Genomic DNA, 7732 nt, shown 5'->3' on the forward strand with positions numbered 1-7732 from the left:
AAGAGAATGGCAGTCTTCAAGGATGTACCTAATTCTCCACCTTCATAGAAGGAAATCATAAGCCCAAAATTCAAATACATTCTACTTGTTTTTAAGTATAATGTATAGGTATGTGTGTGATTGATTATGTTGAAATTGGTTACTGAGTTTACTATCATATTTCTTTTCTTTTTTAGATTTACTTCCAAATCTATTAATTATATCCCAATACAATCTTAGCCATTTTAAACCTTTTAGAATCTAATGAATTAACAATTTTATTTTTAATGTTAGAATCTAATCAATTAATTGTTGGGTTCTTTTTTCTTATTTTCTTTTGATTTTCAGTTTGGGTTTTCTAGTATTTTAGTCTTCTTATCAATCTATGAGGGTGGATTCTATCTCTTCAACAGTTCATAGATTCTATCGAGATATATATGGTATGTATCACAAATTACAGTGTATTTTAGTTTGTTGATATTGCTATTTTTAAATGAAAAGAGAGGATTTTTTTTTTTTTTTTTTGAGTTATGGGTAGTGTGTTATTCCAACTTCTAAAATTAGATATATTGTATTTTCTGTCTGCAACTTTAAATTTGTTAAGAATACTGAATATTTTAATAAATTAAAAAAAATTACTTTATTTGAAAATTTCGAGATAAGATATATCCAATTTTTAGATACAATCTTGATGGTTAAGATTTTAGGCCTTCAATTTTTTTTTATTTTTTTATTTTTTGAATTAGTTGGTCATATGATATTTAGTAATTAATAATCTGAAAATTATCTTGCCATTATTCTAATTTTGAAACTATTTTGTCATTTTTTTCAAAATGAAATTTCTTATTTTACTATTTTTCTTGTTAGCCTCTTTTTTTAATTTATGATTGGACAGCTAGATAGAGCTGCACAAAGATTTTTCTTTAATTATATGAATTAGATACTTGGATCTGATTAATAAACTCTAATTTCTAAAAGTCAAATCCTATTTAGTTAGTTGTTATTAACATGCATTCCGACCTTAAAATGAGAAATATGAGTACTCAATTATGATTAGTCGAATAAATTTTCTAAAATTTAAAAAGAAAAAAAAGTGTAGAATAATTTTATATCTAAAGAAATTGTGAAAGACAATGTGAAAAAAGAAAACGAAGACAAATTAGAATGAAAGGAAAAAGGATCATGCGGGAAAAAAATTCTAATGAAAAAATTAGATGTCTTTATATTTTTTGATTTTAAAAAAAGAAGAAAATGGGAGAGGGGAGTATAGAAAATCAAGAAAGAAGAAAAGACAAGAGAGCAGGGAAATGAAAAAGGGAAATAAATAGGCCTTTGTAACTATTTTATTTTACTTTTAATTTTGAAAATTAAATCTATCAACATTTATTTCTTTGTAAGATTCTTTTCATCCGTTTATTGATATGCTTAAATTCAACAGTCAAGTTGGACCCTTTTTTATTAGATCAACTTGAGAAAAAATATTTTTCAAAAAATTCTTTTTTATTTAAACATTTTTTTGATAAAAGCAAATTAAATTACACCTAAAAACTATTTTGAGTATTTATCAAATGCTCCAATTTTTTAAAAATTATTTATTTTTTAAATTAAATACTAAAATATATTCCAAACATACTCTAAATTTCTTACTTTTTACCTATATTTATCAATATTTTTTAAAATCAAGCTAAGTTTTGAAAAAAATAAAAATAATAATTTTTAAAAAAATATTTTTATTTTTTAAATTTGATTATCAACTCAATTTTTTTTTAATTTAATGAGGATGCATGGTAATAAATTGAGAGAAAATATGCTTAATTTTTTAAACTAAATAATTACTGATGATTTATTAACTTTTAACTGATTTTTGTTAAAAGTTTAATTTGTTTTGTTGATTTTTTAAAATGCTAATGTATTTAATTAGGTAGCCACATAAATAAAAGTTATATAAATATATAACCATTCAATCATGCTCCATTATAAACTTACTTTATGGACAGCAAACACTCCACATTGTTCAATATGGACAACTTTATTAACTATATTTTTTATTATTTAAAAAGTAAATCCCCGTACCATAATTTTACTATTTTTTAATTTTTTTAACTGATGTGAGACCAACGTAGACATATATGTTTTACATAGGACAAAAAATTGTAACTTGCCCAATTACCGTTGGAGGTTTTATTTTAATATTGTAATTTATAAAAATATTTTAAAAAATACGATAATTTTAAAAATATTTGAGAATTTATCGTAGTTTCATAACTTTTTTAGAATTTGAAGGATGTCAAAAAAAAAAAAAAATATTAGAAAAATAGTTGAATTTTAAAAGTTCGACATACATAGGTCAAGACTTCAACATTCTACATACTACATCTCGAACTTTTGACCTGCTATCTTTGTCGAATCTCTAACTGCCTACCCATCTTAAGAATTGAAGTCTCGACCTATCTCGTTACCTCCCAATAGCTTTTAATCCTTTCACCGGCCGCTTTTAATCCTTCTACCGTCTGGGTCGAGTTTTCAACACTTGACCTATGTATCTTTAAACCCCACCACCCACATTCTCAAATCACTTTCTCATATTGATCTTTCTCCCTCTTTTTTCCTCATATTGCTCTCTGCCTTTGCCTCTTTGTGGCACATATTACTCCCTACCCTTCTATTCTTCTCTTTCGATTTTTACTTCTCACAAATTACGTTTCCCTTTCTGCCTCTTTGTATCTCGGATCACCTTTTTCCTTCTTCTCCCAAAATTGTTACTAAATCCTCTTTTTTTCCACATTCATCTATCAAATTGTGAGATTTGTACATTCACACTACTAAATTTCCATTTTTTAAAAAATGATTACAAATTTTGTTCCTATTCTCATACTATTATATATTTTTTTATAGTTTTTATTGTTGTTTGGGAAACAAAGAACCAAAAATGGGTAATATTCACTTAACTAAATTCCTAATTTTTTTAAATTAAAAATCAATTATAGATCCATATTCTCATAATATTCTTTTCTTTTCTTTTTTTGTAATTTTTGTTTCCGAATAACAAAGAAAAGATGGACTGTTGTTACTTTGAGGAAAAAAAAGTAAAACGGCTATTGAATTTGTGAGTTTACTTTTTATTTATTACTAATTTTTTGTTTTTAATACATTTTGATATTTATATTACGCTAGATATACCATTTTAATTCCTTATATATTGATGTTAGTAGTTTTTGAATAATTGTTATATATTGATGTTAGTAGCTCGTGTTAATTTTTTTTTAATAGTCAAGAATATTTATATATTGATGTTTAGTAGTTTTTTCTATATATTTTGATACTCTTATTGATATTATGTTAGATCTACCATGTTAATTTTTTTTTTTTTTGCATTTTTTTTGCATTTTGAATAATATAAGATTTGGTTAGTATTAGTGGAATTTTTTTAAAAATAATGTTATTTTAATATTTATTAACAAAAATAAGGTTGGTTTGAAACTATTGACAAAAATAGGGTTGTGAAATCGTGGATGGGGTCCACGATTTTTGAGTCACATAAATTGTGTACCCCGTCCATGATTCAAGGCTAAATCGGGTACCCGTCCACGATTTAAGGCCAGCCATGAATTAAAACTTTTTTTTTTCCACATTTTCTCCCAACTTCTATCTTCTTATATTTTTTTAGCGGTTTTGCTCTTTGAAGAACCTTTTACTGTGAAATTCAAATTTTCAAACGCCCTATAGTAAAATAAAAATTGAATCAAATTTCTAGTAATGAATTAAGGTTAAATTTTTTTTTTTTCACATTTTCCTTAACTTCTATCTTCTTTTATTTTTTTTTAGTTTTTTTTTGTATTTTTGGAGAATTTTTTACTGTAAAATTTAAAATTTTTAAGGTATATGGTAAAATAAAAATTGAATCAAATTTCTAATCTGAAGGCTAAATCTATTTTTTCACATAGATTTTTTTTATCGTGAAATTCAAATAGATTTGTTCCCCTTTGTATCCACTTAAATCAAAAAACAATAAAAAAATAATAAAAGCAATAAAAAAATAATAAAAATATGGAACTCGTAGACCCATAAAAATCGGTACACGATTTTGCTATCCTATTTTTGTCAATACCTTTTCCTTTCACCCTACTTTTGTAATTTCTTTCCTATATACCCTATTTTTGTTATTACTTTCAAAAAATACACTATTCTTGAACTTACCTTGTATTAGTGCATTTTAAAAAGTTTACTATTTTTTTTTATTTAATACAAAATTTTTATTATGTATATTTCTTATAGTATTGATTATTTTAGTATTTAAGTTTGATGTTCAAAGTTTTTTTATTCGTTTTTAAATATTTTTAATAACTTAATGTTTTTGTTTGTATTTAAGTTTGATAATTAGTTCAATAATTAGTATTGTATTGTTTGTTTTTATGTAATATTCTACTTTTTTTTAGTATTGTTTTTATTTAAAATGTTTAGTATTTTTTTGTTATTTAATAAAAAATTATTAATTTGAGTGGTTTTTTATATATATATTTCTGATAATAGTCGATTATTTTAGTATTTAAGTTTGATGTTCAAAGTTTTTTTATTAGTTTTTTAATATTTTTAATATTTTTCTTTGGTGTTCTTTATTTTGTTTGTATTTAAGTTTGATAATTAATAAAATAATTAGTAATGTATTGATTGTTTTTTTATAATATTCTATTTTTCTTAGTTTGATGTTGAAAGTTTTTTTTATTAGTTTTTAAATATTTGTAATATTCTTTTTATATTTTTTGTTTTTTATTGTATTTAAGTTTGATAATTAGTAAAATAATTAGTAATGTATTGTCTGTCTTTTTTCTTTTAGAAAATGACGGACAAATGTTTGAGATTTATATTGTTTAGAAATGGTAATGTGATTGATGGTGTTGATAGAATTGATTATGACCATTTTAACATGAATGTGAACAATGGGCTTGTTTTTTATTAATTTGTTGAAATGGTCGAGATGACACACACCGTCAGTGTATTGACCCTGATCTTGAATCAATTGCACCATCCTATGATTATAAAGATATGGTGGCTAACAATCAATACAGAGATTTTAGAATAGACAATGAATTCGAGGAGTTAAATTTTGATGGTCGTGAACATGAGTTACCTTCAGATACATTTAATGATTTGGATATGAATTTAATAGATAGCATTCGAGAACATGACTCAATTGTAACCCCTATGGATGTTAACAATTTTTTTATTATAATTTATTGAGTTCAAGAAATAAATAATTTTTTTCCCTTTAGATCATGGCTTTAAATCTAGGACCGATTGATCCTGATGTTTTGTACGATTAATCGATTCATCGATCATCAGTTGTATGGGAAGATCATACCACAGGCGAGATATATTGTAGGCGTTGAGAGGCCAATTGTTCATCACACTATCCCACCCCACCCTAGAATACTACCATTACTTCATATGTCTGGATTTTATGGAGTTATCAGATTAGGATTCATTCAGCTAGATTGACATCTCATCGCAGCATTGATCGAGAGATGGAGACCTGAGACGCATACATTTCATGTACCTGCTGGAGAGTGCACTATCACCTTAAAGGACATAGAAGTGTTGTTCGGGTTACCTATTGACGAAGAGCCAATTATCGGAGTAACGCAAGATGATTGGTTAAATATTTGTTAATTGTTACTCGATGTGACCTCACTTGCTGATAAAATAAAAGGATAGAGGTTAAGTTTAACATGGTTAAGAACACAATTTCGTGAGCTTGCTAATGATGCAAATGAGGAACCTATCATCAGATATACACGAGCATATATACTACAGATGATGGATGGAAGTTTGTTTTCTGACAAATCAAGTCACTCCGTGCACTTAATGTTCCCTCTATAATGCAGGACGATATTCTTGGGATTGAGCATGTTTGGCATGGTTGTATAAACGAGTCTATGGTTCTCGGTATGTTATTTAAATTTAGTTTAATCTAACATATATTTTTATATGATTATTATAGTTAATTTAGAATCTAAAATATTAATTTAATAATATAGATGGAGAGACAAGGTCAACTACATATGTAGTTAGTCAGATATATGTTTGTTCTGCTTCAACCTGATCAGATGCATGAATGCTAAAGCCAATTGAAATTTTTATATATGAGCCAATTGAATTTTTTATATATATTTTTAGTGTACCTATCTTTAATATTTTTAATATAATATTTTATGTTTCAAATTATTTGGGAGCCTTACAAAATTGTCATGGACACTTTGCCCAATTTCTGTACAAACGGTCAACACATATGGCAGATGATAAGTCATCTCATATGTTTTCACATTAGTGGCATTTTCCTAATAGAGTGATCAGACGGTCATCTGATACATAATTAAAGATTGTCTAATTATTTTTAATTAAAATTTGTTTTCAATATTGTCTAATTTTTTTAACTCACAGAGATTAAATAACATTCACTTTCATGATATTGCAAATGATCCAAACCATGTTCGTACTATATGCAATAATAATAAGAGCTATATGGAGGAGATACATTATATGTATGATATACCTATTACTCTTCCACAAGTTCCTAGGTATATGGTTGTGCTCCAGTAGAAGAAGATAAGTTCGATGAGGTCGACAACAATGTGGAAAAATTGCCTCCTATGCGCAGACGCGGAGCCAGATTGGTTATGTTATTCCGATGATGATGATGCCACCTTTTGGATTAGGATATTATGATTCAGAGGTCAGCTGATACATGCATGGACATGGGTGTGGCCGTGGAGAGCATAACGAATATTTATACTACGAACCGCCCGCAGATGTACAAGAGTTACTAGAGTAACATCAGAGCAACTAGAGCAACCTAGAATTCAAAGTCAACAACGACAACCAACTCGAAATCGACGACGTTCCCCTTGTGGGACACATTGATTTTTTTATTATTATTTTTAATAAATGAGAAATAATAAATTGTTGTATTGATATGAGCATTTCAATTTACATTTTATTATTTTTCAATTATAAGCCATAGTTGTAATATGGAAGAAAAAAAGATTGAGAATTTGTTCTTTTCTATGATGTCTCTTAGTGTTAATTTTACTTATTATTAAGAAATATAAGGGTAAATTTTTCTTCTTATTAAGAAATAGAACGGTAAATTTTCATAGAATACTTTGTTTAAGAAAGGTAAATGATTAAATACTTTGTATAGGGAAGGTAAAGGATTAATATTAGAAAATGAAAAAAGAAAAAAGAAAAGTGGGTCGAGTGTTCAAAATTCGTCCATGTGTTGGTCGAATTTTGAACACTCAACAAAGAGGGTTCGAGTTTTCAACCCCCGACCTACATCAATTGAAAAAAAATCGTACAAGTCAAATCTCAAAACTACCATAATTCTCTAATTACTTTCAAATCTACAATATTTCACTAATTATTTATAAAACCTACAATATTCATCCAATTTTTTCATTTCCGTCTATACGGTTAGATAGACATAAATGACTAAAGTATGTAAATACCTCAAAAGAAAAAGGAAAAAAATAATAATAATAGCGGCAATCAACATAATTATGATTTAGGTAAGATCCTTTTATTAAACAAATTTCACTCATCGTAGACATGTTCAATGCTTGTTTAAGATTTATTTTAATCATTTCCACAAGTGTGTGTGTGTTTTTTCTTAATGCTACTTTCAAAACCATTTTTTAGTACAACGGTGAAAAGAGCACAAGAGATCTTAAGATCTAGAAAATTCATAAAGTAAAAT

This window comes from Benincasa hispida, chromosome 7 (genome assembly GCF_027475165.1).
Source record: "Benincasa hispida cultivar pf3 chromosome 7, pf3_genome.v1.1, whole genome shotgun sequence".
NCBI lineage: Eukaryota > Viridiplantae > Streptophyta > Magnoliopsida > Cucurbitales > Cucurbitaceae > Benincasa > Benincasa hispida.